General features: G+C 46.6%; 2 long non-coding RNA genes across 3 annotated transcripts; one reads left to right on the top strand and one right to left on the bottom strand.

Annotated features, from left to right (window-relative positions):
- Positions 1–13,826: 13,826 nt before the first annotated feature.
- On the top strand, positions 13,827–23,223 carry LOC125094308 (uncharacterized). Of its 2 annotated transcripts, XR_007125451.1 has the most exons (4): positions 13,827–14,033; positions 19,570–19,745; positions 19,889–19,956; positions 22,884–23,223. It is a non-coding gene; the product is annotated as an uncharacterized LOC125094308 (long non-coding RNA). The 2 variants fall into 2 exon arrangements; XR_007125450.1 differs by lacking the exon at positions 19,570–19,745.
- Positions 15,650–25,955, bottom strand: LOC125094317 (uncharacterized). The gene is made up of 3 exons (XR_007125454.1): positions 25,880–25,955; positions 17,848–18,009; positions 15,650–16,096 (listed from the first exon to the last, which is right to left on the bottom strand). It is a non-coding gene; the product is annotated as an uncharacterized LOC125094317 (long non-coding RNA).
- Positions 25,956–26,934: the final 979 nt, after the last annotated feature.

Genomic DNA, 26,934 nt, shown 5'->3' on the forward strand with positions numbered 1-26,934 from the left:
AAGATCTTGGGGGTTGGGGTGGGGAGTGGGCTGTGGCAATTTGGGATTCAGCCTGCGGGCACACACTTTTCTCTTTTTGAATGTCTGTGTGTGTGTGTGTGTGTGTGTGTGTGTTTTGTCTCTGTGTCTTCATTTGTCCCTGTGTACATGTCTGTGTGTTAATGTGTGTGCCTGGGTGTCTGTGTGTAACCCTGTGTATGTATGTGTGTGTATCTGTGTGTGTCCTCGTGTCTCTGTGTGTGTCTGCATGTATCTGCGTGCGTCCCTATGCCTGTGTGTCTGTGTGTCCATGTGTGTTTTGAGGGCTACAGTGTCAGAGTCCTAATTCCTTTGAAAAATGTTTTCAGTTCACATCGATGCGGAGAATTTTGAATTGCTCCCCCTCTTCCCTGGAGAAGGCCCCAGGGTAGACCCTTGCTAGAGGTATTTAAGAGCAGGGAGGGCACCTGCCTGAGGGGAGCTCAGCCGCTGGGCTCCGGAGGGCCGGGCGAACCTCATCCTGCCACCAGGGGGCGCTGGAGCCGCGTGCACCGCTGCTTCTGTGGGGGACCCTAGACCGAGTCTGGCTTGGTTTGCCTTCCTAGTCTGGAACGCTTTATTTTTAAGGCATCTCTCATCTCCCTGGAATACAGAGGCCACCTGTTAGGTCATCTTCCGGCACTCCCTGGGCACCAAAACTCCATTTTCTGGCCCTTTAAACTGAAGACCAGCGGTATGGGCATCGTATCTGTGAACAGCAGGAGCCTCAGTTCACTGCTTCAGATTATAAATGTAAATCGAATTTTGATCGCCTCGACGAAAGCACATTCTGCAGGTTTTTAGAAAAAAAAAATGTAATATGGGCCCTGATTTCCAAAGGTTGGATATTATCTGCCACTGGAGATGGCGGGTGTAAGGTGGGGGCGGAGTGGTGCAGTGCACCTGTCCTGTGGCGGGGGTAGGCAGGAAGTAGAGCTTTAAGTGGGCGCCAGTCACACAAACCCGTCTTAAAGCAGAGACACGGGAGTGAGACTGGGCACTCACGTTACTGCTGCCATTCCCTTCCCCCAAGACCTCCCTCTTGCAGGAACCTGAGACCCATATCCCAGCAGAACCACTGCCTTGCTCTGGCTGTCCCCCTGGCCCAGCACCCAGGACAGGTGCAGCTCCCACAGCGCAGGGCCCAGTTCTGCAGGCCGAGTCAGTGCTGGCCTGGTTCAGGACCCCTCAGGCAGCCTTCTCAGAAGCCTACATTACAGGACCCAGCCCGATGGACACTTTCTCCACCTAAGCCCTCCTTGACTGCCTTCTGCCTCAAACAATCCCCATCCTTTCCCTGGCCTCCAGTGCACAGCAGCTCCGCTCACCTGGCATGGCCCACGTTCATTGTCAGGGTGCCTGTACCTGCCTGCTCACAGCTTCCTTGCCAAGAGGGAGACACCTGAGAACCCTTGAATTCTCTCTTGTCCCCAGTGGTCCTGTGACAAACCCTGGGCTTCGCAGGATGTAGGAAATATATTTATAAAAGAATTCATATCCAAGCTCTTCCCTTGTTTACAGAGACTATCTCTCTCCTTCTCCCATCCCCACACGCTCTCTGTGTTCATCCATCCTTATGTGAGGTTGGCAAAAGAGGGCAGAACCGTGATCAGGGAGCTTGGCCATCAGGGCTCAGGGATTTGCTGTTTGGAATATGCAAAATCTGGAGGGGCCAGTGTGCTGAGTGCAGCCCCCCACTATGAGCCTGGGCAGGCCTGGAGAGAGACTTGGGATTAAGCCTATGGGCACACACTTCTCTTTTTGAATGTCCCTGTGTGTGTGTGCTGTGTGTGGTATCTGTGTGTACCCAGGTATGTGTTGTGAGTCTTCGTGGGTCTATCATGAGTCTTTGTGTGTTTATTGTGTGTTGTGAGTCTCTGTGTGTGCCTATGTGTGTTGAGAGTCTCTGTGTGGATGTGTGTGTGTGTGTGTGTGTTGTAAGTCTGTGTAGCTGTGTGCAGTAAGTCTCTGTGTGTTGTGAGTCTGTGTGTGCCTGTGTGTGGTGCAGAGTCTCTGTGTGTGTCCACATGTGTGTGTGCGTGTATGTGTGTGTGTCTGTGTGTGTTGTGGGCTGCAGTCCCAGAGCTCTGACGCCCTGGAACTATCCTCTCAGTTTAGATTGATGGGGAGAATTTGGAGCAGGTCCCGCAGAGAAGAGCCAGCGCTGGGAGCTTTGGGACAGCCGACTCCCGATGGCCCCTGGGGTTTGGGAATATCAGGCATGGGAACCAGGAGCCTCCTGTGGACCTTGCTCTGGCCATGACTTCAGGACACAGGCGTGGTCCCTTGTGGGTCTGCGTGTGGGCTCTGTGTTCTCCTGCATCACGGGGTGGAGCTGTTAGGTGCCAAGAAGAGCCCTGGGTTATCAGCTGAGGGCTGCAGTCATGGTCACGTTTCCCAAGAAAGAACAGAGAAGGGTCTTCCTTGGTGGATCTTGGGTGAGAGCAGGCAGGTGTTGTCCCCTGCTGTAACTGCCCCAGCTGCCCCTTAGGCGTGCATTAGGAATCTGGCACCAGCACACTCCGTGAAGGGTAGTTTTCTTCCCCTGCTCTTCAGTCAGATGTCGTTCAGTTTAAAGAACAAGTCCGCGTGTGGTGGTTGATGCAACAGGGAGACATTCCTTTGTTGTAAAACATCATGAAATTCAGAGCCAGAATCCCCATCACCCTTGCCAATAACCCGTCCATAGATTCGTGTTGTGAAAGACCCATTTATTATTTCATCTCCTTTTCAGACAGAGTTCGGGAAAACGGCTCAGCTCTCATACGGAAAATGTATGCACACATGTTCTTAATGGAGTAAAAAGGAGAGGAGAGTGCTCAGTTGCCCAGTTGCCCTGAAAAGTCCTGTTATTTTAACATAATGGCCAGTCCATCTGGCATTCGTTGATTCAAAAACCGTTTCTTAAAGGAGATGGAGGAGGAAACCAATGTGAACCAAGCACTTCCTTCCAGGGGACCTGGTGCTCCCTCTATGCAGGTGTTGGGGGTCTGGAACGTTAGGACAGGCCCTGCCCTGGGGGCCTTCCAGGGGGAACAGCCATTCTACAAATGAGGCTGTGGACCTCCAGTATCGAAATCACCGAGTCCGTGTGTTAACAATGTCCGTGTGTTAACAATAAAATTCCCGAGTGTGGCCCTAATCTAATTTTATGGCATGCTCCACAGAAACACTGGGCTGGTGAGTGACCCAATAAATCGAATGAAATCATGTCCCCTTGTGCTAAGTGCCGCATGAGAGGATAGCCACTGAAAACCGTTGATGGTGTATATGCGCAGCTCTCCATCCACCACGGACCTCCTCTAAGTGGTTTACATATTAACTCCCCTAATGCTACAACAAGCTTTTGAGGGGCTTTCTGCCAGCAGCTTATTTTCAGGTCAGGAAACGGAGGCACAGAGAGGTTAAGTAACTTGCCCAAGGTCACACAGCAGGAGAGGGACAATGATGTAGGCAGCCCGGCAGCCAAGTCCAGGATCCTAACTGCTATGCTCCATGCCCCTGCTAAGATGCAAGAAGGAGAGCCCTTTGGGTTACAGGGCTAAGTGTAGTCCTCTTAGAGAGCTAGTCTATGAAGCTTTGGACTGAGTTATAACTTTAGAAATCAGGACGGAAACTTAGAGATACTGATTGAAGACCCAGTGAACCTAGAGAGAAGGAAAAGTCTGGCTGGAAGGGAGGGGAACAAAGGTTTTTGAGACCCTCATATAGTTAAGAATGTTTCTCTGGGAAGGAGCCCTGGGGTTCTCGGTTGGAAGCGCAGGTGAGAGGCTCAGAGAAAGCAGCAGAACCAAGTCAGGGTGACTCTCCTCCAAGAGATGGCGCTGCGTTTCCTAAAAGGGAAGTGCCGGAGGGCTGCCCTGCTTCCAGGCCCCCTGAAGTACTCAGTCTCCTGTTTACTGTGTGTTGTTGCTTTAGAGCAGGAAAACCTTTCCTGGGATTCCCCTCAGCCCCACAGAGGGGAAACACCCTCCTGCAGGTGTCAGCTGGACAGGGGCGGGGGGAGGGCCATCACTAAAACTCTCTTAGCAGAGCCAAGGTCTCTCAGGCCTTGGGCCCAGCCCAGGGTGTGCTTCACCTCCTGCAAAGACAGTGATGTGGGAAACAAAGGCAAAAGAAAAATTCAATTTCCTTACTTCCTATAGCCCACTGACAAGTCCTTGGAACAGGCAGAGTGACCTGTGTCTAGAAACTCTGCTGCCTTGATGTTAATACATTGCTAAGGGCAAAAGGCAGTCTTAGCCCGACTCCCAGGATACTGTAAGTCTACTTTAACATATAAAAATTCCTTTGGGGGCACCTGGGTGGCTCAGTGGGTTAAGGCCTCTGCCTTCGGCTCAGGTCATGATCCCAGGGTCCTGGGATCGAGCCCCACATTGGGCTCTCTGCTCGGCGGGGAGCCTGCTTCCTCCTCTCTCTGCCTGCCTCTGCCTGCTTGTGATTCCTGTCTGTCAAATAAATAAATAAAATCTTTAAAAAAAAAAATTCCTTTGGAGGGGCACCTGCATGGCTCAATCAGTTAAGTGTCTCCATCGGCTGGGTTATGATACCAGGGTCCTGGAATGGAGCCCCCTGTCACATCAGTCTCCTTGCTCAGTGGGGAGTCTGATTCTTTTTCTCGCTCCACCACCCCCCTTGCTTGTGCTCTCTCTCTCTCTCTCTCAAATAAATAAAATCTTTAAGAAAATATGATTTGTTAAAATAAAACAAAACAAAACAAATCCTTTGGAAACATTCTTTGTCTCTACCCTCCAAGATTCATGTTGGCAAACATCCTCCAAGCATATGACCCACTGATATACATAGCTCAAGTTTTCTTAGACAGTAGTAAATGAGCTTTTCCCAGCAACAGCCAACCCTCAGGATCCTGGAAACCTTGCTTCCAAAATTCCTTAGGCACTCACGCTCTCCCTGGCCCCCTCTCAACTTGAAAGTATATAATCAGTCACTCCTCACGACCCCAGTACAGCTCTTTCTGCCCATGGGTCCTGTCCTGGTGCTTTACGAAAACCACCCACGTGCACCAAAGACATCTCAAGAATTCTTTCTTGGCCATGGGCTCTGAACCCTGACATCTTCGCTACCTCAACGAGCGTACGCAGGAGTTGAGAAGGGTACTCATTCCCATGGAGTGTCTACCAGGTAGCAGCCCCACAAAGCCTTCATCTTCCCAAAAATGGCTCTACTGAATAGGTTATTATGTTTTTAATCCCCAGTGCATGGGCCGAGAAATCAAGACTGGGAGGTAAGAAGCTGTCAAGCTGACAGGGCCCCCCATGTGTGTGTGCGTGTGTGTGTGTGTGTGTGTGTGTGTGTGTGTGTGGCCGCTCAGGATGGAAACCCGGACCCTGATGCCAAGTCCCTTCCCGCCACCCCACCCTGCCTCAGAGCACTGGGGCATAGATGACTGTGCCCCCGCGCCCAACCCCCAGGGCACTCTGCATGTTACAAAAAAAGGATAAATCCCAGGTGCTAATTTGTTTTCTCAGCGTTTGCTTTTCCCTGAAAGGTGGAAGCCAATCTGATTAATTGAGGATTTCAGTTAGCTGCGTGCAGACTCACTCCAGGGTCTGATGTACTTCCTGCTCCGAATGGCTGGGGGACGAGTCACCCTAATCCCCACAGCTTCATATCTCTTACAGGAACCTTGAATAAGGCCTTCCTTTTTAGGAAGTGGAAGGCAAACAGAAGAGGTCATTGGCTTCAAATTTCTTTAAATTCCCCACCCTCTGGTCCTAGTTTGCATCATCAAAGCTTATGTGGGGAAAAAAAGAGAAAGAAGAAGAAACAGTGTGTCATGCGATTTGCACATAAGCCATACATTGGTATCCCTCTCTCTCCGCCCCGCTTCCCTCCCCCTCCCTCCTCCCAGCCTACCAACTTCCTCCTTCACTTCCTTCCTCTTTTCTTCTCTTTCCTCCCCCCTCCCCTCCCTTCCCTTCCTTCTTTACCTTGGGCTAGGGGAGGGGTGGGAGAGCGCCATCTACAGCCAGCCTAGGAGGCAGAGACCAGAGCTTCTCAAGTTTTAATGTGCTCATAAATAAATCCCTTCAGGTCCTTGTTCAAGTCTGGGGTGAGCCTGAGGTTCTCATCTCCAGCAAGCCCCTAGCCCCTGCTGCTGCTGTGTGATGTTTCGGGCAAAAAGGCAGGAGGAGGCATCAGGGATCAAGTGATGCACATGGCCAGCCATTTTGCTCTGGTGAGGGCCGAGCAGGGGCTGTTGACTGACTCTGGTGAGGCCTGGCCAGCTAGGGCTGCTGGTGGCACCAGGACAGCCTGCTCTGTGCCCCTCAGACCAGCTACTCTGAAAGCTACAGCTTTGCATCTTGGCTCTTGAGGATCTTTTGAGCTCAACAGGCTCTCATTAGGTTCTGGAAGAAGGGCTGAGACGAGTGGAAAGGGGGCCAAGAAGGCTGATGTCCATCCTGCTGGGAGACCCTCATTAGATGGGGGGTGTGAGAAGGCGGGAGGTGCCCCTCTCAGGCTGGACACCAACTCAGACCTGCCAGCTTCAAACTCCTCAGATCTGAGGAGGATGAACAACACTCGGGATGGGCGATGAGGGTTCCACCAAGTGTTGTGCAGGGAGAAAGGCAGCCCCAGACTGCACCTGAACCTCCAGGGGTGGGTCCTGGCTGCCCCATCTCTTGTCATTCTGCCCAGGTGATTCGGACCTATGCCTGCCTCTGAGAGCCTCCTTCTCTGAGGTCATGTCCAGCTCTGCAAGTGTCTCTTTCCAAACTAGTCAAGCTGTCTTCCGTACAGTGTCTCAGGAAGCTTGCCGAAGGAGCTGCTGCTCCTCCCCTAACTTCCCATGGTGCTATAGATCCTGCCCTGTGGCTGGAAAGCTCTCTGTATCCAAGGCAGGGGTTGGACACACCTTGCCAGGCCCAAGTCTAGCCCAACACCAGGAGTCCTGCAAGTATAGAATGCAAAAAGACTGGCAAACGGCCGTGTTATTGAGGAAGTACCGTGTCGTGAACGAACCATCCTGACCACTGGAGCTTCAAGATCTCCGGAGATTTAGGATTTTCCCCTGACTAGGGAAGAGAGGTAAAATTTTTGAGTCTTTAACCCAAAATATAAAAGCAAATGTACCATGCTGTCTTTTTTTTTTTTTTTTCCTCCAAATTGATAGAGGGTAAGAGACACAGAACATCACACAGGTAACCACAACAATCCACCAGAGGAAAACAACAACAACAAAAAACTAATTCTAATGATCAAACAACTAACATTATCCACATTTTCCAGTCATTTTGATTACTCCATGGGTTGATCCAGAGCGACAGAAACCGTTCATGCCTTTATGCTACACGCTGCAGCTACCTAGAACCATCTTCAAGTCTAACAGTCTGGTTGACATGTAATAGGTTGACCTTATTAAAAGAGCAGGAAATTAGGTCCTCCGAGGTTCGTGGCGGGTAGACATCAGAGACCTGAGCTACGTTCTTCTCTAGGGATTGCGGGCAACAAATCAGAAGAAGTCGACTCTCTCCTTTCATTTCAAAGTCTAGCCAGGCTCCAGAAACCAGAACCTTCCCACCTCCCACTTAAGAGTAACTAACCACATGCTCCAGCTACGGAACTACCCTGATCTCTGACACAGAATGATGTTTCCTTGGCTCTGGTCTTCTCACTCGGTTGTTCCCCTGCCCGCGTTCCCCAGGTAATTTGAAAACACTGTTCCACTTTGCTTCCTGTAACTCTAGCCAGAGACATGCAGGGCAGTGAAGAGAGTCATTATTTCCATAACTGTCCACGAGCAATTTTCTTACTTAAACCACATCTCCGACCCTCCCCTCAGAAAACAACCCAAACGGAGAATATGTTTTCTTAGCAAACCTCAGTCAAATAGCTTGGCCGGTTTGCCGTTTTCTTTTAGCAGATTCCAGGAAACAGGGATGCAGGGGTGCCTTGTGAAGCCCTAGCTTGCGAGGTTCCAGACATGAACCTCCCATCCTGAGGAAGGGTAGCAAGGGGCCAGATGCGTGGTTGCTGTCGTCGTTTTCCCTCCTTTTCTTCTAGTACGCAGAAAAGTATAAGTTCAGTCTCCCCACCCCCTTTCTCTAGAGAAAATTGTTGTTTGAAAAAAAAAAAGGAAACTATTAAAAACTGTACTCACATGAGTTCTTGCTCCCTCTTCAGTGCAGATGGTGAGAATTACTGGAAAACGTAGCTGCTTGCTTCTAATGCAAACAGTGGTAGAATCTTGAGGCATCTCAGCAGACATGAGAGGCTTCCCTGGGAGTTGCTGGTGCTGTGGACTGCCGGGAAGGCGAGAGCCTGCCTGTCTTCCCTTGCCTATGAGTCCTTGTCCCCAAATCACACATGGTTGTGTTCCCCATGGTTTCCTAAGCAGGGACATTTTCTTTCCCAGGATCTGGGGTATCTAGGAATCTCTCTTTCATTCAGACCATTGGACTGTGAAACCAGGGTCTAAGGGTCTGAGCTGTCTCATTTCCTATCCTACCATCCAAGTGAGAGATCTCCTGTGTCCTGGGTGACAAGAAAATGGGTGACTCACTTGCCTGTTTTGTCATCTCCCCCCAATGAGGGGTCGCCGCCCATGGGACCCACCACCTTCTCAGAGCAGATATATTTTGGGGGCCTCAGCAAAGGAAACTCTGAACAGAAACAAGATAGCACTGCTGCCTCTTTCCCAAGGAAAGACTCATCATGGGTCGCAGACAGTACAGCCATCTTCCCCTGGGAGCCTGCTGTGAGGAAAGAGGGAGTCCCTACACAGGGGATTGCTCTACACATAATTCACGTCAGTTTTGGGGATGCTCTTCAAGTAAATTCCATCCCCCTCTGCCCTAAACTCTCACTGAGCAAACGTCATAGGTGGGGCTTGTCTTCATGCAAGGCAGCAAATGCCACATAGGGCTGTGCCTAAACAGGGACAAACCATCTGCGATGATGAGCAGTCCTGGCAGGAAAGATACCTCAGGACTGTCCTCACAGCACACAGTCACTATTTTTGCAAGTCAGACGACAGGATTAAAAGAATAAGGACAAGAGGTCATTGAAGGGGATTGCTGTGGTCCAGGGATCTAAGCTCTGAAATGCAGAACAATCAGAGAGTGACCTCCGCTAGAGAAAATAATTTCTATCAGTGATTGACTACTGTCTGCCAGGCTCTGGGCTACCTACGTCTTATGTGTATTATCTCACTGTATCTTCTCAGTAGCTACATTTATAGATAGAAAAACTGAGATTTAGAAAGAAAGACTTAGAAAGATAAATACATTGTACAAGGCTGTAATTTCACAAGTCATAAGTGAGGGACTTAGAATCTGTTATGGACTGAATTGTGTCCCTCCCCCCAAATTTATATGTTGAAGTCCAAACCCCCATTGTGATCGTACCCAGACACAGAGACTTTAAGGAGGTAATTAAAATTAAATGAAGCCATAGGGTGGGAATTATCCTAATCCAACAGGACTGGTATCCTTTTTTACTTAAGACTTTATTTAATTATTTGAAAGAAAGAGAACATGCGAGTGCACTAGTGAGGGGGAGGGCAGAGGGACAAGCAGACTCCCCACTGAGCTGAGCAGGGAACCTGATATGGAGCTCTATCGCAGGACCGCCCCCCAGGACCCCAGGATCATGACCTGTCCAAAGGCAAATACTTAACTGACTGAGCCGCCCAGGCGCCCCAGGGCTGGTATCCTTTGAGAGGAAGAGACACCAGGGAACCTTCTCTCTTCCAAACACATGGGGGGAATCCATGTGAGGACATATTGAGAAGGCAGCCATCTACAAGCTGCAAAGAGACAGTTACCAGAAATAAACCATGAAGACACCTTGGTCTTGGACTTCCAGCCTTCAGAGCTCTGAGAAAACAAACCCCTCATGTTTAAGCCATCCTGTCTGTGATATTTGTTATGGCAGCCTGAGCAGACTAACACAGAGCCTGACTCTCCACTCTTAACCATCCCTATGTTCAGCTGTCCCCTTATTGCATCATAGGGACTTTTGTGCTTGATGGGATAACTTAGCTCTGATATCCGATGCCGACAGGAGTTCTCTTGCCCCAAGAATGAAACTTGAAGGCTGATGGTGGCCTCTTACCCTGTGAGCACACTAGTTATATTATATTAACAAATGAACAAGCCAGATCAAATGGATCATAAGCTAGCAGAAAGGGCTGGAATCCTGGGAGAGGACAGGACCATGTCTCCTTTGAGAATTCAGTTCTATCAGATACGTCCGTAAGGCACCTCAGTGCTCTGCAGGTCCAAGGAGACTCTTGCTGTCCCCTACCTCCTTCCCCTGTGCCCAAAACAGCACAACCCTGGTTCTCTCCCCATGCTTCACATCTCAGTGAGTGGCACCATCCAATTCCACCCTAGCCCTAACCTTGAGACCATCTCCTTCCCATCTCTCTGACCCATCTGTAACTGAATTCTGATCTCTTTCTTTTTTCTCTCTCCTTTTAAGTTTTTGTTAAAGTATAATTAACAGACAGTGTTATATTCATTTCAGGTGTATAATATAATGATTTGACAATTCTTATTTTTTTTAAGATTTTATTTATTTATTTGACAGAGAAAGAGAGAGAGCACAAGCAGGCAGAGCAGCAGGCAGAGGGAGAGGGAGACGCAGGCTCCCCTCTGAGCAGGGAGCCTGATGTGGGACTTGATCCCAGGACTCTGGGATCATCACCTGAGCTGAAGGCAGGCACTTAACTGACTGAGCCACCCAGGCATTCCTTATTTTTTTTTAAATTTTTTTATTTTATTTATTTATTCATGAGAGAGAGAGGCAGAGGCAGAGGGAGAAGCAAGCTCCCTGCTGAGCAGGGAGCTGGGAGTAGGGAGCCTGATGCAGGACTCGATCCCAGGACACTGGGATTATGACCTGAGAAGCCACCCAGGCACCCCTGATTTGACAATTCTATACATTGCTCTGTGCTCATCACAAGTATACTCTTAATCCCTCTGTTTTTTTTTTTTTCTTTTAATGTCCTACATATCTTCAGAATATATCTACTTCTCCCCAGGTCCAATGCTCCACCCAACTTAGATGACTGAAAGCCAACCATCTGGTCTACCCATAGCCTAGTGCTGTGTAGTTGTTAAGTGTGTGACTTTGCAGCCAGATAGCCTGGTTGGAGTACTGGCTATTTATTCTCTGTGTTTTAATTTCTTCACAGCTAAAATAAGGATCATAATAGTACTGCTTCATCAGGCACCTCATTTAAACACTTATGAGTGTGCCAGATGCAATTTAAATCAATTAGTACTAGTTGTCATTAATACTATCCACTCTGGCCTCTCATCTGTCCTTCCCTGTGTACCCAGAATACTTACTCGAATGCTCTATGTAAAGCCATCACATGGCTTCTCCTTGCACTTAGGATACAGATAAAAGTCTTCAACCCACCTACCAGGGGTTTCTCCATGTGGTTCTCACCTACCTCTCGGGTCCTGCCCCACAACTCACTCCCCTACTTCTTCTCCAGGCTTCACCCTCCTGCTTCCAGATCTTGGCCTCACTGCTCTCTTCGTCATGGAAATTCCTTTGCACTTGCATTTTCTCAGATTGGAAATCACCTTCCCTCCCTTTTTTGTCAACGTAACTCCTGCCCGTCATTTTTTTTTTTTTTTTTTTTTTTTTTTTTTTTTTTTTAGTTCAAGTGCCACTTCTTCAGGGAGGTCTTCTGTGACTTCTGGTACTTGGCTCATTTCCATGCGGGAGGTTTTTATTTGTGTGTTAGATTCTTAATGTCCATGACCCCCCATATGCAGAGTATGAGGGACTGGCCTGATGCCTGGTGGGTAGCAGGGACTCAAGCTTACCTTATTGCATGAGAGTTTAATGAGACAACAATGCCCCCCATTTCCCATTACTTCCAGCCTCCAACTGTTCCCTGTAATCACCTTGCCAGCTTAGGAATTGAAGGGCAGAGTAAAAACACTTCCTTTTAGGTGATTGTTTTCAAGTTCCTACTGGCTTTCCAAGCTTTGGTTGGAGGGGAGAGAAATGATCACTAGTAGGTGGAGCATGATGGTTCCCTGTACTCATTCTCATCATTACCCTACCAGACCCTCACAAAGACTCAACTGGCAGGTGGGATCATGAGTCTCCCAACTTGCCAGTGGGTAAACAGAAGCCCCAAGAGGTTGATCTGTCCAGGATTATACAGCTAGTGAGTGACAGAGCTAGGGTGATATAGACACCCTAGGAGCCCAGACAAGGACAGGTGACAACGGTACAATGGAAGGAGGTCTGCCTTTTGTCCTCCTCATTCTCCTCTTTGTCTTGGAGAAGTCTATCCTTTTTATTTCCTAGTTGTCACAAGTTGGGTTACCTGGGGGCACACTCTGAGATGGCATTTAGGGCAGAAGATGTTTATGAAAGCATGAACTTGGGATGGTCACCTGAGGAAGGGAAAGGAACGAAATCATAAGTGGGCTGGAGGAGAAGCTGAGTGGTGGTGCAGGACAGGCAGCTCCAGCTGACCCTGAGGGGAGCTTGGGAGCTAAAACAGCCAAATGCTGGGCCTTTATACCTCCTCCTCCATCTGTCATTGGTTGTGGACCATCGCTCTGTGATTGAGGCCATGTAGGGAGGGCTTGTAACCATCCTGGCAGCTGGGGCATATATCTTCCATTGAAGAGGAACCTGGGCAGGACATCATCATGTCTACTTAGTTAGCCCCTACTTCCTGTTTTTTTTCTGCCTGATTTATGGTTTTGCCTGTTCTCCTACTCTTTCCCTGCGTTCAGTCAGTCATCAGTCTTGAAGGAATTTTCCTGCATGAGTCTTTAGTGATACGAGCCTACGATCCTGGGGTGGCTATGTGTCTGAGTATGTGGGATTTTTGATCTATGGTACCTGACACTAGAATTATTGTTGAGCCTAAGGAATTAAAACCAAAGAAAGAACAAAAGCAAAAGGAACTTACTTGTCCTTTTCCATTTGAGGCTTTATATTCCAGCCATAATTCATACTCTTACGAGGGTAATTTCCACAAAGCTGAATAATTACATAATGCGTATCCTTGCAAAAAGCCCAGCTGTGAGAGGACCCATGCCCCTTGGACCTTGCTACTATTTGGCCCCTTGCCCTTCTCAGAGGGCTTCCGTGTGTGCTTGATTTCTCATATCAAGGCAAGTGCAGAAAATGTCAAACCTTCCCTGAACCTGAGAGGACATACAGAAGCCGGTACCAGGCTCAAGACCATGGGACCAACTCACAACAGAGACAAGAGGAAAACAGTGGGTTTCTCAACACTCAGAGCTTTTCACTCTTCTACTATTTAGGGAGAGAGAGGTCAGTCACAGGGGGAATATCCTTTTGTGTGATAGTTCACTTTTTGTGCAAATATCTAGATTTCTTTTATTGTCCGATTAGATTACTCAGGCTTTAAACTTGCAGGAATTTTTTTTCTTCTGGTGTTCAGAAGGGCCCCGTTTTTGGCACATCGCACCAGTGAATCTCAAGGAAGCCAGAAAGTGTAGATACCAGCAGAAGTGAGCAAACAGCTCAGTGGATGTTTATTAATGTATGATCATTAAATCATCATAATAATAATAATAATTATAGTAATACTAGTAATCATGATTTTTTTTTCTTTTTGCCTTTCTGGAAAGACGGGCTCTAGTTTCAGCTGAGTAAAGCATTAAGTTGGCTCTTATTTTCTTATTTTGTCTCACTTACTCTCTACTCTTCTACACTCCCAATCTGAAAAGATGTCTATAAATCCATTCTCTGGTCTATGTTTTCAGACAGTCTGAAGATTACTTCAACTGGGCTAAAGACTGATTTTAATTTTCCGTAAGTACATACAAGCTCACAACAGCTTAGCAAGCTGGCAGCTCCTGTGACTTGGGACTGCTCTTTTTGTCCCTCCCTGTTCTTTCCTGCCAGCAGGCTCCTAATCTCTCTTGGCATTAGGACTCGGTCTCTGGCTAGGGGACCTGCACCTATGGACACTCAGCTAGAGTGACCCTGAGACGGACTCAGCATAAACACGGCCTCTCCTGAGACAAGTTTCTGGGGTAAGTGAACAAACATGGGCTGGAAACCCGGAACTGGGCATTGTTTAAGGACTATCACCTGCTCCGTGGCTCTCTTTGTACCCTGGGGCTGGCTGGGTTGTGGAGTGCATGCCTCGTCCAGAACCACACAAAGGCCAACATTTTATCAACACTCAACAGCCAAGTAAACACTTGATTCACTTACTTTTTCCTGGCTTTGCTCTACTTGATAACAGAGGAAGTGTCCTGGGGAGAGAGAGTGATGGCAGCGTCAGCAGAAATAACTGTTCTGGGATCGCTTATGGCAGGCGTAGGTCTCACCAGAGCTTCCATGCACTGTGGGGCCGTTTTCACAGGTGGGAAAGGGCATTTCTCACCCTGGTCAACTGTGGCCTCTTTCACTGTATACAGCTGTTGCGTTTGAATTCATTGAGGTTGAGGAAGGAACTATTTGATTAGTATGAAGTGGGAAAGACTGAACAGGAGGACTGTTTGACAGTCTAAGTTACCAAGACTGTCAGATTAAAGGGGTTGATTCTTGACTCTTCATACAATTCTGGCCATTCTTGAAAAACCTTCTTAACTCTAGTCTGCTATAATGGTTTGGGGAGATTTATGAGGTCAGCATCTCCAGACAACGCAAGGCCAGTACTCTATAGTTATAAGTGTGATTATAAACATGCTGATGACAATGTATCATGGTAGATGGGCTGGTGCTTCACAGAGACCTTTTAATCCTAAATTCTATTTCATGATCATTTTGGGGAAATGAGGATTCTGAGGTGGGAGAACGAAAATGAACTTGAGAAGATGGATGTGGAGGGACTGTTCCCTCCCTGCCAGCTCAGGAACTCCTGAGCTGAACCTCTTTATATATTCCTGATGGTATTTGGAGATCAACTGGGTGAGCAAGGTAATGGAAGAGCTTTAACTCATGTCACACCAGTGGGTAAGAGTTAATGAGTTGGTCGTTGAGTAGCATATTTGGAGACACAACCCTGGTAATAAGGAGCTGAAATTTTCTCCCAAGTCCAAGGACTAATATCTGCTTTGAGAGATATTCTGAGGCTGGCCTTTCAGAAAGCAGAGAGCAGATCAGAGTGAAAAACAGGGTGTATACTACTTCATACTTTCATGATCCTACTAGAATCAAGTTCACCTAAAGAATCTGCAATCTTCTTTTCTTTTTAAGATTTTATTTATTTATTTATTTGTCAGAGAGAGAGACACAGAGAGAGGGAGAGAGGGAACACAGCAGGGGGGATGGGAGTGGGAGAAGCAGGCTTCCTGCCAAGCAGGGAGCCCGATGCAGACCTCCATCCCAGGACCCTGGGATCCTGACCCCAGCTGAAGGCAGATGCTTAACACTGAGCCACTCAGGCACCCAAGAATCTGGAAATTTCTGATCCTTCTGGTCTACCTGGTTCTGATTAGAAGAGGGTCTTTTGAAGATGCATTGACGAGCCCAGGTGCTCAGGATCAAATGTAACATAGGTGAGTGATCCCCGTATCTTTTTGGGGGGTAGTGATCAAGCTTTGCCAAGAAATCTTTGCAAACTCTGAAGCAATAATCAATGGTCTCCTGTGTTTGTTGTAGTTAGGAGCTTGATAAATGCCTTTTCAAATCACAGTGGTTCTTCGTTTTGTCAATATTTGTTTAGCACTTAGTGGTGCCAGGCATGATCTAGACATTAGGGATAAAACAGTGGTGAGAGGGATGTCCGTGTCCTACCAGGCTTCAAAACTTCTGGTGGAGAATGTAAGAGATCTGAGTGTGAGACTTCTCATGCTTAACTACTTGTACAACATCAAGTGTCAAGATGCAACAATAGAGACACAACATCAGCTGTGTCCATTTAAGCCTACTGACCTCTCCAAGGCTTAGGACTCTTGACTCAAGGGAACGGGAACTCTCGGTCACTCCAGGGACTCCTTAGGCACTACCATGGCTGTGTTTGGAGCAGCAGTGACTGTTGATGCCTTCATGTCTCTGTTCTTGGCTGGGGCTTGTTGTCTTTGGCCCTTAGTCTAGGCTCTGCCCACGTGCATCCTCTGGCTAAAGTTCTGATGATCACATGAGGCACCTTTCCTCAGAGGCAAAAACAGAGCTGTTGGTTAGTTAGCAGAGTGGACTGGTGGCCCATTAGCAAAGATGCTGGCTGTGACTTAAAACACCAGGAGTGGGCAAGAAAAACCCTCCCTTATGAAAACCAATGAGGATCCTTGGGGAAAAAGAACAGAGACATATGGTAAGGAATCTGCAGCTCTGGGCAAAGGTATACCTGGAAGCAAAACACGGGCTTGGCTGCCAGCAACCAGGTCTGCTAGGAACTGCCGGAGAAAGGGCCAGCCAGGAGCACCTGGTTAGGAAGCCAAGTACAGGAAGCCTCTGTGTGTCAAGGTTCTGTAAGCTGGAAAGGAAGGAGCACGGCTCCTACAAGGACTGTATGTTTCATACCCCTTTCCCAAAAAGGACAATTTATCCAACTGCTCTGGATGCTCTTCTAAGGGTAATCGATCAAAAGAGTAGAATTTGGGGTGTACCCAGAAAATCTAGAAGATGTGGCTGTCATGCTGTGGGTGAGGTGGTGCTTCTTCCCCACACCATGTGGAGGGATGTCTGTTATGTAATTTGGCCCCTTGTTTGTCTTCCTCTCTTTTCTTATTTACCAATTGTTTGAAAACATGGCAAGTATTAGTGGTATTATTTTTCCTATTTGTAGTTATACTTCATATTGTTCACATACACCTTAAAAGAAAGATGAAAAATCTATCCACTCCTGTGTATATTTGTAAGTTAGAACCTAAATGTTTCCATCATAAGTTTGAAAAAGTCTTTTTCATGGCAATAAATTAGACAAATACACAATATTCTATAAGGTGAAATAAGGTGATGATTGATTATGATTAGAATATATGTTATGTGACTTGATGAAATAAGTTTTTAGCTATTTTATTGAAGAAAACCCACTAACTATAAGAGAAATCTCATAAATTTTTTTCTCTGCCCAGTTTATATAATTTATCTTGAAAAATTCCTCATTCCATGAAGTATTCTGCTTACGTACAAGAACAAATGACAATGACCTGAATTGCTTTGGCTGTTCTACATTCAGAGTATCACAACAAGGGTCAATATGCCATTTCTAATACCAGGCTTCACCATTAACAGAAATATCTATCTATTTATTAGATAGGGAAAGACCGGAAGCCCTATAGCTCAATGGTCTAAGGTTTAATCATCAAAATAGTCTTTTTGTATGATGCCATAGCTGTATTGCAGCCAAGGGCAATGAACTACAGTAATATTTGAAGTGGGTGAGGGACACCAACTTTTATAGTGGGAAAGGACTATCCTGAAAGAAGGTTCACTCTCAGACGGATACATCTTAGGTAAGGGTACCATCTTAGCATAGATCCTTTGAGAACAGACGCAGAGAGCTGGATGGAGAAGTTTACTGGGAGGTGTTCTGGGGAGATCTACATCTGAAGAAGTGAGGGACACAAGAGCGAACAGCAGGAGGGGCTGATACTCAATAGCTACAATTGAACTGATGGTTATTGTCCTTCTTATCCACTTCCCAGTCTAGATTCCCTCCTCCTCAGCTATACCTCTGCTTGTGTAGACAGATCACCTGGTAAGATGATCCGATAAACCTAAGTCCCTGGGAACCATACCCATTTGGGCCATGGCTGCTGTAATTTTAGCTTTGAAACTGAGCATAAGAGCATCAAGAGAAGTCCTAGTTTGTTACCTAAGTGCCCAACACATTTTTTTTTTCCTGTGCCCACTGTGTAGCAGCAGCACTGTCATCTCCTGAAGACCAGGACTTACCACTGGCAGTGTGGCACCTCCTTTCTTCACCTGCTGTCCCCTTGGCTTAAGGAAGTCACTGGATAGCAGCCATACCCTAAGTTTCAGTGAGGTTCTTCATATCTCCTGGAGGAAGCATTTCAGTGGTTGGAAATAGGTCCTCTAGACCCAGAAATCCTCAAACTGTAGGGACATCAAAGCACAAATTCCTTACATTGGTCATTAGTAGTGATGGCGGGAGCAGGTCCATTCTACTCCCAACCTCTGGTTCTCAGACTCAGATACTGGACCTGTTCTGGACAGAGGACAATGTGATGGTCATTAGTTAGGGTGTACCATATCCTGCATGATGGCACCCTAGCTCTGAAGCATATCCTCCGTAAGTCTGTGCCTCAACCTCAGGAGACCATTCCATTGTCTTTCAGGCCGGTAGCTTCTGGGTGGGTGCTGTATAGGATAGATAGCACCGTCTTTGTTTGAAATCCCTGCTCTATGGATCAAGCGTTCTATAAATCCTCAGATAGTGGGCTGCTGGGGCTGTGTGGGCAAGAAAGATGAACCCATACTTAAAACATATGTGTATGCCTGAAAATGAAATGATTGCTTATGTGCAAATATCTCCTAAAAAATTTGCCCTCAAGTTGGTTTTACCTTCTGTGCACCTTGTTTAAGTTCAAGCCTCTGGCTGCCTGTGGTTTTCCTAAGCATGAGCCAGAGAAGGTTCCGGAATAATCAGTGAGTTAATGTCTTATATTAACTTGCTTTCAAACTGGGGCATTTTTACTCCCAGGGCACATAGGCCTCAGTGAAACAACATGAAACCACAGGGCACAGCTTCTTGGAGCATCAGTTTTTGGGGGGTTTTTGGCAATCACTAATATTATATTTAATATAGAACAGACATTAGTATATGGAGTGGGACATAAAATTATCATGAATTTTTAAGGTAAATATAAGACTTCAATGACATCCCATGCTAATTACGGGAAACTCCGAGCTATCCTTCTAGACCCTGGGTGTCTATCCACCCTCCTTTACAGTGGGAGGTACGCAGTAGACAATTCTAAGAAATTCTGTCCCATATGCACCAAAGCCCTTGCATAACTTGGCCTACTATCAGTGATCCCTTGTTTACCTAAGTCACAGGAAGCTAAACTTATGATAAAGCAGGCACTTGGGGGTACTGTGGAGATTCAGTTCAAAGTGGGCTGCAGAGTCACAGATTTCAGAACTCCTGGGGCTTCCTGGGGGGACTTGGTCTCCAGAACCATCTATGTTATGTGGGAGAGGACTCCATCCAAATCCCTGGTATGGACTTGCCTCTGAGGGTGATCTGGGGCATGAGCCTAGCCTCCTGTCTGCCTGGCATCTGCCTGTGGCCATCCACATAGTATGGGCACATGAGTTGGGCCTTCACTTTTGGCACTTGTTATTCTAGCCAAGTCCTGAACTCAAGCATGTTCTATGCTAAACACATCACCTAAAATACATTCTCAATTGCATACCTAACATTGAGGCTTAGGAGAATATACCGCATGAGATTTACATACGTAGATATCTCGAAGTATTAGAAAGTGCTCCCTGACTGACTGAGTGTTCCCTAATAGGGGTATTTGAGATCCTGGGCCCATGGAAGGCTGGCATTGGCTCATGGATCCTGCAGTGCAAACCCATAGTTTGGCAGAAGGAAGGGAGAGGGAGACTGAGCTCAGACATTTCAGTAATCCACTCTCTTTTAATCAGGAACCTCCACTTTCACACAACCTGTCTTCCAGTGAAATTGAGAAGGCAGCAAAGAATCAAGTTTGGGCTGGCATTTCCTGGAGCTGCTGGCTTTGCAGTTTCCTGGCTGTGCAATCTTGGGCAATATTCCCATATTCCCATCACCCACCCTGAGACTTCTTTCCTGCATCTGTAAGGTGGGAAATCATGCATGCAAATAGTAATAATAACTCCACCAGAATTAATAAAATGGGTGCATGTAAATCCTTAGCAGCATGCTCAGCACTTTGGAAGTGATCAATAAATCTGAGATTTCACTTTTTATTTGATCACATCACAGCTTCTGGCTGCCGGAATCAGGAGGTTGGCCGAAACAAAGAGACAAGTAAGAACAAGTATATCACCTAGGTATGTGCCTGTGCCTGCTGGCCTCTGAGGTCCTTTGGGTGCCTGATGAGGCTGTTGGACTGGGTGGGGCCCCAGAAAAGGTTGGGTGGGAGCAAGGATTCAAAAATGAACAGGGGTTCCTGCCTCAAGGAGCTCAAGTACTGAGAAGAAAGAAACATGTTCTAAAGGAGGAAAGACTGTAGCATTAGGCATATTCTAGACTGGAGGCTTGTAGAAGGCATTAAGAGAGGCAGGGGGGGAAAGAGAGGCAGGGAGAGGAATTCACTGCACAGCCTGGGAGGCAGAAGGTGGACTTGAGTGCGAGGAGAGCAAAAGTTCAGGTTTGAGGAAGGGCAGGGGAAGAGGAGGGGAGGAGAGTCACAAAAGGTACCTGAAGGGTGAGGCTGGTATTCAAAGGAAATAGAGCTCTCATCAGGCACAAGCCTTCTCCATGGGTAGGAGGGATGGGATTGGAGTTGCTGGCCCAGGCAGGAGACAGGTGTACAGGCAGCCTAGTGAGCTGGGTCAGGGCAGGCTTTGAATGGGTGATAAGGCTAGGGCACAGTGCTGGATTGAGTCTGCTTTAGGGGTTGACATAACATAACAGAGATGATCCTAGGGCCAAGGTCCTTCTAAAAGGCCCCCAGTGACTCCAGAAATCCTGGAGTGCATGGACCCCATTACCCTACTTTGAACTAATCTCCATAGAGCCCACATTGCCTTCAAATACTTCTCTTTTTGTAAGTCAAGCTCCCTGGGACTTGACTAAAGCCTGAAAGATTGAAGACGACATTGTGATTGATAATGATAATTCCTGGACCTGGAGAAGCAGACGATAAAGCATGGGCTTGGTGCAGGAGTTGAAGTTTGATGGCAATACTGCCGGGATGTCAGGACAGTCTGACGCCAGAAATGATAACTCATGAGTACAGTGATGTCTGGGCATGACATTAGAGAAGATCCACCAGCTAGAAGGGTTAACAAGCAGGGAACAGACCAAGAGGGCCTTGGAGCCTCACTCCCCAAAGTGTAGTCTGAGCACCAGTAGTATGGACATGCCCTGGGAGTTTCCAGAGATGCAGTCTCGGGCCAAGTTGCTGCGCAGCATCTCTGAGATTCTCCTCATGGTTGAAAGACACGTTCTCTGGCTTCAACATCATGTCTGTTACAGAAACCATGGAACAGGGGCTGGGGTATAGTGCTGTAGGGCTGCCATGGCAAAATACCACAGACTTGGGGGCTTCAGCAAAAGAAACTTATTGATTCACAGCTCTGGAGGCTGGAGGTTCAAAGTCAAGGTTATCAGCAGGCAGGGTTGGTTTCTGCTGAGGCTTCTCTCCTTGGCTCATAAATGTTCCCTTTTCCATGTGTCCTCATGTCATCTTCTCTCTGTGTGTATCTAAGACCTAATCTCCTCCTTTTAAAAAAAATTTTTATTTATTTATTTGACAGAGAGAGAGATAAGTAGGCAGAGAGGCAGGCAGAGAGAGAGGGGGAAGCACGCTCCCCGCTGAGCAGAGAGCCTGACATGGGGCTTGATCTCATGACCAAAGGCAGAGGCTTAATCCTCTAAGCTACCCAGGTGCCCCTAATCTCCTCTTATTAGAATAGCAGCCCTACTAGACTAGGGCCACTCTAAAGACCTCATTTTAATTTAATTACCTCTTTAAAGACTGTGCCTCCAGATGCTGTCACATTCCAAATACTAGGGGTTAGGATTTCAGCATCAGAATTTGGGGGTGGTAGAATTCAGCCCTAGACAGGGGCCAGAGAACAAAGAACTCTCTTTGTTTGGCTCTTTTCTTCTATTAGGGAGGAAAAGTCTCCCAGATTCTCTCCAGCAGATTCCCTCATGGCATGTCTGGAACTGGGTCATGCAGTCACTTGAACTGTGAAGGCTGTGAAAAAGAGAGCAACTACCTCCTTTGACCTTTCTAGTGAGAGGGCTCACTGAGGGAGCGAGTTGGTGAAAGGTCTAAGAATGGGACTTAAGCAGGTTCTGCCCTAATTAGCTTTGTGACCTTGAGGATATGACTTAAGCTTAGTTTTGCTTGTTTGTTTGTTTGTTTGTTTGTTTGTTTTGGTTTGGTTTTGCGGTAAAATGAAGGGGTTGGATTGGATGAGACTTAAGGTCTTTTTTAGTGCAGAGGAATTTATTCTAGAAACCCAAACCCATTGGCATGCCCAACATGCCTGTGCAAAAGGGCAACTAATTCAGGGCAGCCCCTAGCTTGGGAGTTTGAAGTACTTAGGAGCTGGTTGGTCTGCTTGGATGATTTCTCTTCCCTGGGACTGTGCAATCAGAAGTGTATCTGGAGCAGTTGGGCTTGTAGGCATTTCAGGGGCCACTGATTAAAGTACCAGGTTGGACATCTGAAGTAGAACCTGGCTGTTAATGGTCAATGGAGCTGTGTTATTAACCCAGCTGCCTTTGGGAAGGTTGTGTGGGACTGAAAAAGTGGAACAGTGGTGAGCAGAGAAAGAGGCTGTGTCTAAATGGAGGTTCATAGGTCCTGGAGGAAGAGGGTATGTGGTGTATTTGCTGTTCTCCTTCCTTTCTTTCTCTTCCCCTATCTCAATCCGCTTCTAGGGTGAATTGTTACTACCGTTCTAGGGTGAACCCTGGAAGCAATGGTTTATGTGGCCAGGCTCCAGTGTTAGCAAACAGATTTGAATATCACCTTAGCCACTTACCAACCGGCCAAAGTCGGACAGTTTGCTAAGCTCCAGATTTAAGATCCAGCATCTGTAAAACAGTGCAATGATATTTCATAGGAGTGTTCGTTGATGAAGTTACTTGATGTGTGTGTGTGTGTGTGTGTGTGTGTGTGTGTGTGTGGCATCAGGCCTAAAACTGAGGCTTAGTATTATGTACTGACTTAAATCTGTTCAAATCAGGGGAGCCTCAAATGACCTAACCTCTACTCCCTCCCATTCTGTTCCCACAGTTAAGATCCTCCTGAGAAAACACTTCTTATCAAGTGGACCAGGTGCACATCTTGCCTCTCCCTGAGTAGTGGGTTCATTCAGTTCTCTGCCCCCTCACAGCATTCTTTGAGCCAGGCAGTCACGTCCTGATGCCTATCCACCGATGTCAGTGGGGTATTAAAGTCCCCCACTATTATTGGATTGCTGTCAATTCCTTCCTTTAGGTCTGTTAATACTTGCTTACATGTAAGCCTCATGGTAACCACAAAGCCAAAATCTATAGTAAATATAAAAAGATAGAGAAAAAGGAACATAATTATACCACAAACGTGTATCATCAAACCACAAAGGAAGAGAGCAAGAGAAGAAAGGAACAGAGAGGAACTATTAAAAAAAGATCAGAATCTTCTTTATTGTCTTTTTAGTTTCTATTTCATTTTTTTCTGCTTTTATCTTTGTTCTTTATTTCCTTCTACTAACCTTAAGCTTCGTTTGTTCTTTTTCTAGTTCCTTAAGGTATAAAATTAGGTTACTTGGGGTGCCTGGGTGACTCAGTGGGTTAAAGCCTCTACCTTCAGCTCAGGTTATGATCTCAGGATCCTGGGATCGAGCCCAGCATCAGGCTCTCTGCTCAGTGGGGAGCCTGCTTCCCCCACTCTCTCTGCCTGCCTCTCTGCCTACTTGTGATCTCCATCTATCAAATAAATAAATAAAATTAAAAAAAAAATAAAAACCATCCCCCTGGGATCATCAGTGAGTTCCATGAGAGTGAAGTCAATGGAAACTTTTTGGTCTTCATTTTCTTGGCTTTTCAGTGGCATTTGAGACTGTTAACAGTGACCTTGCCTTCTGTGACATCATGCCTTATTTTTTTCTTCTCTTGATATTCAAACAAACAAACAAAGTCCTTTTAAAGCTAAAATAAAACTGTAACTCAAACCATGATGTTTTACTTCATCAGTCTGTTGTCTCAAACTTTAGCAGTGAGGACTGCATATGCCCAGATGAGAAGGATGTCCATTTTCCCCTGGTCTCTTATCTGTCTGTTTCTAGACAGAGGAGACCAAACTGAGCTATGCTCCCTTGAGGCTGGAGGACTTCACAACCTACCTATTGGCGGCTCAGAATGAGGGCTGCTGTACTGTTGATATGCCCCCAGAGTTTGATGTTGATGCCCCATCTGGGGTGGGGGCAGAGGAGGCAGATCTAAAGAAATATCCCCTTTTCATAACCACCAGTAGTTCCTAGGGCCTGGCAGGCTAGTGGAACATAGCCAGCTTGACCACACTCAACAGCTGTCTCCAGTGGCTGCTTTCCATGGGTGCTGAGGCAAAGTATGGTACCTGGCTTGCAAAGACACTACCAGCCTGAAAACGTGTGGCTTGACTGAGCTTTCATCTCTGGCTTTGCCCTGCCTTTCAGAGCAGATCCCACAGTGAGCTTAGCCCAGGTCGAGCCATAACAGAATTGGATTAAATCCCAGGGTAATTCCTATATAGGCACACACACAACAATTTCCCCCGTCACCAATATGTCCAGGATGATGATGTTTCTGACACCAGCAACCTAATGTAGAACTTGAATCTCACTACCTTCTCCATGAGGAGTGCTATCTCTTTCAATGAATTAAAAAAAAAATCAACAAAGTTCTTATTATGTAGGGTATGCTCTTGTAGACACCATATAGCAGGAAAAGATATAGGAGGAAAGAAGGAAAATCCCAGTCCTATGGAGCTAGTATGTCCAGTGTTAGTGCTGTTTCCTGCCATTGAGCTTAAGTCAAGAACAGCTTCATCTGCCTGCCGTGTTTTGTACAAAAGGAAGCATTTCTTTCTATCTATCCTATCCTATCCTATTCTATTCTATTTTATCCTATCCTCCTATGCAAACTGCCAGAATTTGTACCAGTAAGCAGCATGCTCTATCACACTGGAGAAACTGGGAAGTTGGGACGTTGTGTGTAGAGAGAAGCTGTATCACCACTTGCCTACACAACCAGGGTCCCTGTTTCATGAGAATCCATTTCCTCAGCATCATGTCAAAGGTAGCTTGTTTCACAGGGTAAATGACCAGCAAGCCTTCTATGCTCCCCATGGCATCTCGGTATGCAGCTTCATGTCAAGGGTTCAGTCTATCTAGTCTCAGTAGAATGGCTTGAACTTGTTTCTTAGCTCATGAGACCAGGGAATGTAATAAGAAAGGAGTAGTCACGTAATTAAACTCCATTAGCCTGATCTATGGTGGATCACTGAACCCCCTCCCCTGCAACCTTAGGTACAGCCCATTGTTCCATTCTCCTCAGCTACCTACAAACATGTTCTGAAGTGATGGGATGTGTGTTGTCTAAAATATGGCCACAAATTCTTTGACATTCTCTTGAAAAGGTGGAGCCTATTCCCCTCCTCTTGAGCGTGGGCTGGACTTAGTGGCTCACTGCTAGTAAACAGGGAAACAAAACACAAGTGACAGAGGACAACGTCAGGGGCAGGGCAGTTGAAGGCACGGTGTCGTCTTATTTGCTTTCTCTCTTGGATCACTCTCCCTGGAAGATGTTAGCTTTTGTGTCATGGGAATCACTGTGCAGAGGCCCATCTGATGAAGAAGTGAGAACTCTAGCCAATAGCAAGTGAAAACTTGAGTTCTCCCATCAATGACATCTTCTTCAGCCCTCAGATGACTGCAGCTCCCGCCTAAAAACTCATGAGGTATTTGGAGTCAGAACCACCTAACTAAGTCACTCCTACATTCTTGACCATCAAAAACATTGAGGTAATAAATGCTTGTTGCTATAAAGCACCGCCTTTCAAAGTAATGTGCTATCTAACACAAGGTCCTGTTGCATTTTCAAAAAACTTTTAAGAATCTAGCATAAAATCACTAGTTTTATTAATGTCAGGGCATCATCATGATGTCTTAAGTCAGAAACTCAAAGTTTACATCTTGTGTTAGTTAGTTGTTACCAGCTACAAGCTGGTATCCCCCAAGCATCCCCCACCCACAAATCCCAGTGACTTACCAGAATAAAGACTTCGTTCTCCTTTGCAAGAAGTCCAACATAGCTAAACCATCTGCACAGCCATCTGCAGTCCTAGATCACAGAGTGAAGGGGAGGAAGCAATGGAAGAATTAACTGCCTTGGTCAGAAAAAAAAACACACATCATTCATACTGGTACTCTGTTGGCTAGAACCAATCACATGTCCTCAACCCAGCTACAAAAGAGACTATGAAATGTTGGCAAGTCTAAGAATATTGATGACTGCTATTGCCACTGCCACATGGCCCCATTAGGGTCTTCTAATTTCAAAGCTGGAGTAAACATGGTTTTAAAGAGGTATGTAATCTGAGGTATGTTCTTTCTACACAGCCTGAGGATTAAAATGGGGGATATAGTAACCATAATACACCTTGTTATCTTATCCTTTGGATTTTGTCAGTAAATTTTATTGTTCCTGCATAAAGTCCCCACTACAAATTGTTTTTCTGAGACTCCCTGAGAACTTGAGACAAACTTTATCAGATAACCAAGGAGTCTGCCATTTCCTTCCTTTCTCCTGCTGGGCAGCATCCAGCACTCCATGATCTGCCCATGCCACTTTGAACAGAAATAGATCCATTAGGGCTTAGTGAATACTGTGTTTCCAACAGAAGGGAAACAGACTATTCCATGAAAGGGGAGATAACAGCCTCTTCCCCCTTTGTATATTACTTGGTCCCTTTGAACCTCAAGTTGAGCTTTAGATGCAAACAGCTCTTTAGGACTAATGAGTCTTTGGTTGGAGCCACATCTCTGAAACAAAGATGGCGCTGGCATTCCCTCTGCCCTCCTCCCCCTCTACACCCACCATCTGTAACTCATTTCTCCCACCATCTCTGGTCATGCATCCACTCCTAAGCAGCCCATAAGCAACTCTTTATTACATGTCATAAAACAAAGAGATTCCTGGAGAATGGTGGAGATCCATGCTGATGGGTGATGTTAAGATGCCATAGTTCTGCTCCATCCTATTATGGCTGCTCAGGATACACAGCTTGGCAGATAGAGATGAGGGAACCTGGAGTGATCTGACAC

The sequence above is a fragment of the Lutra lutra genome, chromosome 1 (assembly GCF_902655055.1).
Source record: "Lutra lutra chromosome 1, mLutLut1.2, whole genome shotgun sequence".
Taxonomy (NCBI): Eukaryota; Metazoa; Chordata; class Mammalia; order Carnivora; family Mustelidae; genus Lutra; species Lutra lutra.